Below are 11,051 nucleotides of genomic sequence, written 5' to 3'. Positions count from 1 at the left end.
TATGAATTGAACTGGGATAAACAATTATTTTCAATCAAATAGTCCCCATAAAAAATATTTCATTTTTTCTCCTTTCAAATCATACTCTGTAAAAATTGAAAAGTAAAGATTTTTTAAAGAATTATATGTATTTTATATTTGATCAAAGCACACTGTAAAAGAATGGAACCAAATAAAATGGAGAGAGACATTGATTTGAAATTGAAGAACACTTGATCAGATTTTTTTGTTTATTTTTGACGCGTGGCTATCTAATCCACAAAATATAGTTAAATAGAAGGATAATAGGAAATGAAGTGTGAGATTTTGTGTTTTATATTTATCATCATGCACCAACAAATTTTATCCTTGTATCTATTTTTTACTATCTTTGAAGAAAGATAATAACATGATTTGGTGAAATCTGTTGCAACTATAGGACTATGTATGTTTCATTTCTATAGTAAAAGGTGTGGATCTTTTAATCTATCCATTGATCATTACTCTATCAGATGTTGTTACATCATCAATTTATTTGAAGATGCCTTCATTAATATTTCTTGTCCTGAAGCTACCAAAGTTACCATCAACTATGAACAGTAAATTACTAACTAGTCAAGTTACTTTTTTCTCTTCTTTACAATAATGTAATTTGATATATGCAGTGAAACATTCTCTTTGTTGTGTAGGGTTTGAGTTTTCCTAGGTTCATTGATATCGACTTTAGTATTACTATCTTTCACTTCTTGACACATTGTAATCATTGAATATTCATTTTGCAGAGTGCATTTTAGTTAGCTTTCTTCTTTTGGGCATGGGTATGAAATAAAAATCATGATCTAAATATCCTCGTATATCTACTTTCAGTTGATTCTAAAGCTTGGATTTGTATAATTTTTCCTATATGATCAAAAAACTTACATTTATTTGTTATGATTGATGCAGTATGAATATGGTATAAAATCCTACTTCCATGATCAGACGGTGGGCATTGTAATCAAAATAACTTGTGGGTAAGTTTACTTGATGTGTTAAATTTCCCCATATAGTCAATATGATGGTTTGGTAGTGCATTAATGTGGAAAAAATTGAAATATTTGGCATTAGAAGAAATGACCAAACATGATCATGGAACACACACAACATTACAAAATTCTAGTCACTCTTTATAAAGATTTTCCTTTCAATATTACTTTTATATCCTTATCCACAACATTGCTAAGTCAAAATGCATTTTTTTTTCATTACGGTTGCAGTTCAAATACTTTGTAGCTATTAACTCTTCCTCTCTATGATCTTGTTACATATGTATGCATTAAGATAGAAAGAAACACATTTGATTTATCAATGGCTTGAGACATTACAATTTTACTTGCCTCCCATGGCAATGGGCCTTGCAGAGAATTCCAAGAAATATTGAGGTAGATTTGCAAGTTTCCAAGGCTAACAATGACTTTAGGATGTATCATCCCCTCTGGATTATTGTGAGATAAGTCAAGGAGCTTCGATTTCTGAAATGTCTCCAAACTAATAGGTATCTCCCTTGATAACTTTTTGTTGCAACTAAGATAAATGAGCCATAACTATGGGTTGTAAATGGTGAAATGTCAAGTTAAGTGTCATGCCCAAAATATAGGGGCATGCCATTTTGGTATCAGAGTGCGTGTTTCAACACTAGGAACCTAAAAGCATTATGCTTCTAAACTTAACTAAAACTTTAATTGTGTAGGATGCCTCTTGTTACACAATGCAACCATCGAGGCAGAGTTCGTAGGGTGAGAGGTGGTAGAGCGAGACAGGAGGATGGACTACCACCTCCACCACTAAACCCAAATTAGGACATTTTGGATGCCCTCCAGACATTGATTGGCATAGTCCAATAGAGGATAGCACCTATAGTACAGCTAGGGCAGCAGATTCTCAAAGGGGAAGCACAAGATCCTGGAGGAGGCAAGGTTGAAGACAAAGAGAGGAGTAGGAGTCCCCCACTGAGGCAAGTTGAGGGGCAGGGTGAGCATGAGGGTGATTTGATACACCAGAGAGGACCACCACTTGACAGACCTCATAGGCATATAGGAGATGATATCAAAGAGTTGATATGACTCGGACCACAACTCTTTATCGATTCCATAGAGGGGACAGTAGCAGAGGCATTTTGGAGAAGTTTTGGAGTTGTTACCCAATCTCTATTTTTAGAGAGAAGTTTGAAGATTGAAGGAAAGGAAGGATAAGCTCTTCTCAACTTGTCATTTTACCATAACTTTTTGTGAAGGTAGGGTTCTTCACTCTTTTCATCATGTTTCTTCTTATTGTTCATGCTGGATTCATGCATAAGGCATTGTGATGTTCTTTGTATTGCTTGTATGTGTGTTGAGGTTGTTTGGGAGGGATCTTAACTTGTTCTTGGATGTCATTCTTATGCTTTGCTTTGAAATGTTGAGGGTATTTCATGGGGATTTTTTTTACATTACTCACCTTTGGATAGGGAAGAAGTGGTCATGTACAAGGGAAGGGCCTTAGTTAGACCTCAATAGTGTAGAGTCTCCTCTCATGGTGAGAAGAGGGAAATAGGGTAGGGTGTATGGGCCCCTACTTGTTATCACATACCATGATTGAAAATTTGAATTCTTGAAGAAGGGAAGGAATGAAAATCCTTGTTGTATTGGCCTCGAAAGGGCATTTGTAGAAGAATGAAAGTTTTTGAGTTTAAGCTCCAAAAGGGCTATGTTATGGTATGATGATTGACATCTCCTATTAAAAAAATCCACCTCCCCCCCTAGTCGGGTTCAATGTTGAACCTATTGTGCAAAATTGAGTTGGGGATGCATGCTTGAATTGTTCATCATATTATGTTGTTTTAGCTCTGGGTCAATTCTCATATTTCCCATGATTCCCTAGTTGCATTGAAGATATTGGCAAGAACCTCTTGTGAAGGACCTAGAAGAGATTTCATTTGAATTGTAACATTATGCAAAATGTATTTAAATTTTGATGTATTGGAAAGGATTTTGGGTTTTCTTACTGGTTCTTTCCCGATGGAGCCTTGAACCAGGTTAATTAATAGAGAGAAAAGATTGAGAAAACCTCTTTGCATTGCATCTTATGTTGTTCAATTTATGCATATGAGTGTGGAAAACTAGATTTAAATGATGATGTTTTTTGAATTATACAATCTTTATTTTGCAAATATGTTAAGGAAAGTAATTGGATATGTTGAAGTTTCTTTTTATCAATTCAATGTCATATGTATTAGGAGAAAGTAAATAATCCTACATTGAGGATAACAAAGTTATCACCTCCCTTGTTAAACTATGTTGAGGCTAATCGAATTAGACATAAAAGAAGTATACATCTTATTGTATTCAAAAGAATGATGGATTTTTTTTTTTACATATATATATCCTTGCATTATAATGTATGACTTAGGAAAACAAGCCTTAAAACAAATAGAGTTTATGTAAGTTTAAAGGTAATCAATCAAACACTAGATTACTTATAGAAAGAAAAACATGACAAAAAAAAAAAATGTTCACCCCCAGGAGCAAATTTTCTCTCTAGAGTTTGTATGGGGAGACAAAATAAAGTCCCATTGACAATAGAGCATATTCCCCTCCTGATTCTCCTTTTAAAAATCTCTATTCAAACTCCTCATATATAATAATAAATAAATTTGGTTGGAAGTAATATTTATATGTTAGAAATATCCCTATGCTATAGACTCACCTAATAAACTTTAAATCATTATTACACTACCCTTTCCCTTGCTCTTAACTCCATCCCACTTATCCTACCCAGGCTTGGTTAGGGCTTTTACTCAAGTAGATCAAGCCTCCCACATACCCAAATCCCTTGTGTCTAAGGTACCTGCGAATGCCAAGTGTGGGGGTAGGTTGAAATATACTTGTTTATTTTGCAACTTAATGAATTGGGCTATCAAGTCAACTTACCAATTAATGGAAACAACAGCTTGTCTTTGCTTTTGAAGCCTCTTGTCCTTGCCAAGTGAATTTCCTCCACCAAGTAACCCTAGGATCTTGTGCCCATGGACAGACTGTCATAAGATCATGTCAGTGATTGGGATTGGTGCAACTTTGGGTTGAAACAAGTTATGGATGTTTGGCTTAAACATCCCTTTTTACCTTTATGTACTCCTTTCAGACATGGCGTACCATCCTCCCCAAATCCTTTAAACCTGCGCTCCTTTGTCTTGGGTTGTGTGGGAGTTGCCTTGGAAGGCGCCCATGTGTTGGGAAGGGGAATTTTGACATGTGTCACATGGTAAGGGGGTTAGCCTAGGCAAGCATAGAGTAGGTTTAGATTAGTTGTTTAGTGGGTTGGATATATTATTTAGTTTAGCCTTCTATTATATTAAATTTGAAACTATAGGTTTGCAGTTTTTCCTTTCAGTTAAATATATATTGGTTAGTTTTAGTTATAGTAGTTTATGATTTTTTTTAGTTTTTTTCTTTGAAATATATATATTAATTTGTTTGTTTAGATTTTAACATTAGTAAATTTAGGTATTAATAATGCCAATTTGTTTAAATTATTTATTTTGCAATTAATGTTTTGAGTTAGATGGTTTCATAGATATGTTGTTAAGTAATCAAGTTTTATATTTTAAAGGTTTTAGTAATGGTTATATAGTTATTTGGTTATAATAACATTTGTAATTTCAGCTAAATTAATCTTAGTGATAATTAGTATAGTTAAATGTTGGAAATTATTTTAAGTGGTTAGCTAGAATAATATTTGATTTAAGGTTGGTTATTTTATTTAATACGTTAAGGAGATAGTTTTAAATATCTTGATGATAGAAATGTAGTGTTAGTTAAGTTGAAATTTAGTATAAATTCAAGTCAATTGGTAGATTATATATTCAAATAATTTTGTTATCAAAACAAAGTGTATGTAATTATTTGAAGGATATTATTACAATAATGTGTTATTTAAAATGATCTGAGTTTTTAGTTGATAATAGTTGGACATCCAAACCAACGAGTTAGATTGTTATTTGATTCTTCGTCTAATAAATTTTTATTGATTGAAGTTACTAGGTCCTAGCATGATTTCAAATTATGTTATCATTGTTCTAAGGAAGTAATATTTTAACAGAGAGTTAATTAAACTAATAAATTGTTAGATCTTTTAATTTAATGAAATTAATTGTTTATTTTGATTAATTGATTTAATAGTGAACAATCTATTCTTATTTGGTGGGCTTCAAATTGTATTGTAATATTAAAGTATCGATAGGAGGTCGGGTATCCATCTTTCGAGTACCTTTGTTTTTATCTGAACTTAGCCTAATTATTTTAAAATAAAAAAAATTGTGTCTGTTTTGCCTCTATATTTTGGGCATGACATTAAGGGTAGATCAACATGAGATTTGAGTGAGTTGTTGCTAGATGCAAAATTAGTTGTTCCTCTGCATGTAGAGTGGGACTACAAAAAAATGGTCCGGCTCCATTACCTGTCTGAGCTTCAGCCTCATCAAAGAATACACTCAAAATCTTCTCTATGCTAAACACAGGTTTCTCCACCTATCTTGCATGCATGTAAAATGTAGAAAAATGAAACTAGGGGTAATTGATGGGGTCCTATAAACATTTATATGTAATAATAATGCTACAAACATGGGCATAAATTACCCAAAGCCCAACTGGAGAACTTGGGAAGGAGTGTGAAAGGATCTAATAGGGTGAGGGGGCCCTACCATGTAGTGGTGCATGCATGCAAAGGATAGATCTATGATATGGTAGGGGGGAGCTAACCATTGTATAGGTAAGCGGTGCATCTGCCTACAAAATGGTAGGGCGAAAGCCCCTACTATTCTAAATAAAGGTGGACCAATTTATTTCCATCCATCTACATACATTGCCATATATCATTTGCTATATTAAAAAAAAAAAAAAATTAGATTGGTCAAAATTTTGACCAATCTTGGCTAGCATTTCGAGCAATTCTTTGGTCGTGAGTATGGCATCTTTGTTGTTGTGGTGTCCATTTTAACCAAAGACTGGTCAAAATTTAAACCAATCTCAATTGGCATTTCGACCAAGATTGGTTGAACTTTTGACCAATTCTTTGGTCATGAGTATGGCATCCTTGTTGTTGTGGTGTACATTTCAACCAAAGATTGGTTGAAATTTTGACCAATCTTGGTTGGCATTTCGACCAAGATTGGTCAAAATTTTGACCAATTCTTTGGTCATGAGTATGACATCCTTGTCAGTATGGTGTCCATTTCAACCAAAGATTGGTCAAAAATTTGACCAATCTTGGTTGGCATTTCAACCAAGATTGGTTGAAATTTTGACCAATGGCAACCGATAATGATCATACCAAATGTGGTCCATTTTGACGAATTCGAGGTTTTGTCAAAATTTTGATGAGAAAATTTGTGATGCACCACTTGGTCGCAAATTTGACCAACATGGGTTCAAATTTTGATCATGTTTCATCGAAAAATGGTCAAAATTTACTAGTGATTTGTGCATTGATTACAATTTGAATTGCCTAGATACAAAAAAAGATACTATAATGGAGGTGCAAGTACATACTATGCACCATTTAAGCCAACCTCCAATTAATGACTCAAACACACTACTCAGTTAAGTGTTTAAATTTTTGGATAATTTTTTAAATACTTTATCTTTATCACAGGACCACATGGATGAACCACATAAAAGGCATGGTGTTGATATTGACGCCTCTTCTACCCATGAGTAGGTACACCGTGTTGTAATTCTAAAAACTTGTCTGAAGCAAAATGTAATTGTTTTATGTTATGTTCTTCATTTTTTGGAGTAATTGTGATATTACTAATAATACTGTTGTCACAAACACATGCTTGGAGAGTGGGAAAGGAATTTGTTGAGTGCCTTCCCCACCATTTGTTAATGACACATATGTTTATTAGTGTAATATGCAATAATTTTTACATGTTTGACATGTTATTGTAGGTCAAAAACTACAAAGCTGTATTCTACAATACTCATAAATTTTGTATCAAAAAGTTGGATAATAAGAAGAAAACTTGTGATTCTATGATAAGTGTAGTTTTTCAGGTGACTAATATTTCATCTAGAAATGACTCACATCCTCAAGAGTCTCAAAATTGATACTATGGAATTTTGGATGATATAATTGAATGTGACTTCAATTCCTTCAAAATAGTTCTCTTTATTGTGAAATGGTACTAGCTATGACTTAATCAAAATGATCCTAATAGAACTATTATTAAACATGACAATGGATTTCCAATAACTAATACAAGGTCATTTGAGCTAGTTAGGGATGAACCATATGTTCTTCCAAACCAATGTGAGAAAGTATTTTAGTTAGAGGCTCAACATAAATTGGGTTGGTCATTTTTGTTAGACATGATCCAAGAGGAAGGTCAATAAAGTATGATGCAATGGAAGAGGAAGATATCAAAGAAGTAGAAGATGATGCAGATGATGATGGACAAGAAGATGATAGTGATGATGTTGCTATTGATGATGATGATGATAGTGACAATGATGATGACGATGTAGATGATGAGAATAAGATGATGGTGATGATGATGACAACGATGATGACGATGATAATGATGAGATGATGATGATGATGATGATGATGATAATGATGATGATGATGATGATGCTATTGTTGTTTTTGTTGATGATGATGATGTAGACAATGATGATGGATGACGATTATGTGGATAACGATGATAATATTTAGAGGTATGCGATCAATTCTTAATCTATTTAACAGTGATTTCTAGATAGGGAGATATTTTTATTATATGGTTATATTAAAGTTTACTCATTATTTATAGAATTATAATGTCATTTCATTAATAATTTTTAATATAGCTTTTAATGTTTTTATTTCATATGTGATACTTATGATGTATGTGTTATGATTATTTCATATAATTTATGTTGTCTACTAATTCAATTTGAGGATAATTATCATGATTTTTTTTAGCTAACATAATATAATTGAATTACTTATGCGGAAGACTGAACCCCTTTCAGGAGCATCACACACACTCTCATGGATTGATAGGTATAAGTTAATACACCCTGTATAGATAGTCTAATTAATATAGTTATCAATAGTAAGATTTATATCATCTAATATATCTCTCATTACCATCTATCGCTCCTATTTCATGGAGTGTGGGTACTAGAAAATAGGTATTTGTCATATGTGTCTTCCTCAAGTGAGGGAAATACAAAAAAAGAAGAGGAAAATGAGACATGTAGTACATCTAAAATAGGGAGATCAACTAGAGGTCAAAAGACAAGAAGGAAATTCAATAAACACATGAAATTTTTTCCTTGCTCAAGGGGGGTCGTGTTTTATGATGATGAAAGAAAAGATGAAATGAAGGTGCCTTTTAGGTACCAACATCTACATAAACAATGGGTCCCCAAGGAACTCACTCCAATAAACACTCATATTTTTGTTAGAGAGAGGATATATTACTTATCATCATCGTCATTGCATGGTTTGGGCCTATTTTACATGGATGAAATAAAGCTATCTTCCAACAAAGTTGTTGAATTGGTGGAGTATGTTGGAACTTGTAATGAGTACCAAAGTTGGATGCATATTGTTGGATATAAAAAAAGTATGTATAGAAATGCAATATTAGAAAATTATATACACTGAAAAGACAATAATCAATCTAAAACTATGCATATATGCATTGATGAAAGGCCAAAAGAAACAATAAATATTGCAATTTTTATAATAGTACATGACATGTGTCAACTATTAAGTGACCCAATTGCACATTTGAGGAACATAAGGGAAATTGAGTATTCGTATTTGACATAAAATCCATACATGTAGGGTAAGAATTATCTATTAACTATAATTTGAATAGCCTAGATACAAATGAAGCTACTATAATGGAGGTGCAGGTACATACTATGCACCATTTAAACTAACTTCCAATTAATGACTCAAACACACTACTTAGTTATTAAGTGCTTAGAATTTTGGCCTATGTTTTTATACTTGAACTTTCTCATAGGACCACATGGATGAACCACATAGAAGGCATGGTGATGATATTGACACCTCTTCTACCCATGAGAAGGTACACTGTGTTGTAATTCTACAAACTTAATAGAAGTAAAATGTAATTGTTTTATGTTATTTTCTTCATTGTTTTGGAGTAATTGTGATATTACTAGTAATATTTTTCTCACAAAAACATTCTTGGAGAGTGGGAAAGGGACCTTTTGAGTGCTCCCTCCCCCCCCCCCCAATTTGTTAATCACACGTATGTTTATCAATACAAGATGCAATAATTCTTACATGTTTGACATGTTATTGTAGGTCAGACACCACAAGGTTGTATTCTACAATGTTCATAAATTTTATATCAAAAAGTTGGATGACAAAAAGAAAACTTGTGATTCTGAGATAAGTTCAAATTTTCAGGTAACTAATATTTAATCTAGAAATGACTTCAATTCTCAAAAGTCTCAAAATTGATACTATGGCATTTTGGATGATATAATTGAATATGACTTCAATTCCTTCAATATAGTTCTCTTCATCATCAAATAGTACTATCTAGGACTTAATCAAAATAATCCTGATAGAACTATTATTGAACATGACAATGGATTTCCAATGATTAATATGAGGTCATTTGAGCTAGTAGAGGATGAATCGTATGTTCTTCTTAACCAATGTGATAAGGTATTTTAGTCAGAGGTTCCACATAAATCAAGTTGGCCATTTTTTGTTAGATATGATCCAAGAGGAAGGCTAATATAGTAAAATGCAATGGAAGAAGAAGATATCGAAGAAGTAGAAGATTATGTAGATGATGATGGAGAAGAAGATGACGGTGATGATGCTGCTATTGATGATGATGATGATGAGGATGATGATGACGATAATGATGATAACATTTAGATGTATACAATTAATTCTTAATCTATTTAACATTGATTTGTAGATAGAAATATATTTTTATTATATGGTTACATTGAAGTTTACTCATTATTTATAGAATTGCAATGCCATTGCATTAATAATTCATAATGTATCTTTTAATGTTTTTAATTCACTTGGGATACTTATGATGTATGTGACTATGATGATTTCATATGAATTATAATTTCTACTATGTCAAGGTGAGGAGAATTATCATGATTAATATAATTAAATTTTATATGCAAAAGATTGAACGCATTTTAGGAGCATCTCACACACTCTCATGGATTGACACATATAAGTCAATACACCTTGTATAGATAGTCTAATTAGTACAATTATTAATAGTAATATTTACATCATCTAATATATCTCTCCTGACTACAAAATATATCTCTCGTTACCATCTATCACTCTTATTTCATGGAGTGCAAGTACTAGAAAATAGGTATTTGTCATATGTTTCTTCCTCAAGTGAGGGAAATACAAAAAAAGAAGAGGAAAATGAGACATAGTACATCTAAAATAGGGAGATCAAGTAGAGGTCAAAAGAAAAGACTTGGAAATTCAATAAACACAAAATTTTTCCTTTCTCAATGGGAGCCATCTTATTATGATGATGATAGAAAAGAAGACACAGAGGTGCCTTTTAGGTACCGACATCTACAAAAACAATGGTTCCCCAAGGAATTTGCTCCAATAAACACTCATGGTTTTTCAAGAGAGAGGATGTATTGCATATCACCATCGTCATTGCATGGTTTGGGCCTATTTTCCATGGATGGCATAAAGGTCTCTTACAAAAAAGTTGTTGAATTGATGGAGTATGTTGGACCTTGTAATGATTACAAAAGTTGGATGCATATCGTTGGATATAAAAAAAGTATGCAAAGGCATGTAATATTGGAGAGTTATATACAACAAAAAGACAATAATGAATCTAAAAGTATGGATGTATACATTGATCGAAGCCCAAAATCAAAAGGGAATATTACAAGTTTTATGAATAGTACACAACTTGTGTCAACTATTAAGTGACCCAATTGCATATTTGAGGCACATGAGGGGAAATTGAGTATTTGTATGTTCCATTAAATCTATACATGTTGGGGAAGAGT

Source organism: Cupressus sempervirens, chromosome 1 (genome assembly GCF_028749045.1).
Source record: "Cupressus sempervirens isolate cs-2001-9-10 chromosome 1, ASM2874904v1, whole genome shotgun sequence".
Taxonomy (NCBI): Eukaryota; Viridiplantae; Streptophyta; class Pinopsida; order Cupressales; family Cupressaceae; genus Cupressus; species Cupressus sempervirens.
The sequence above is the reverse complement of the archived record's forward strand: the minus strand, read 5'-3'. Positions refer to the sequence as shown.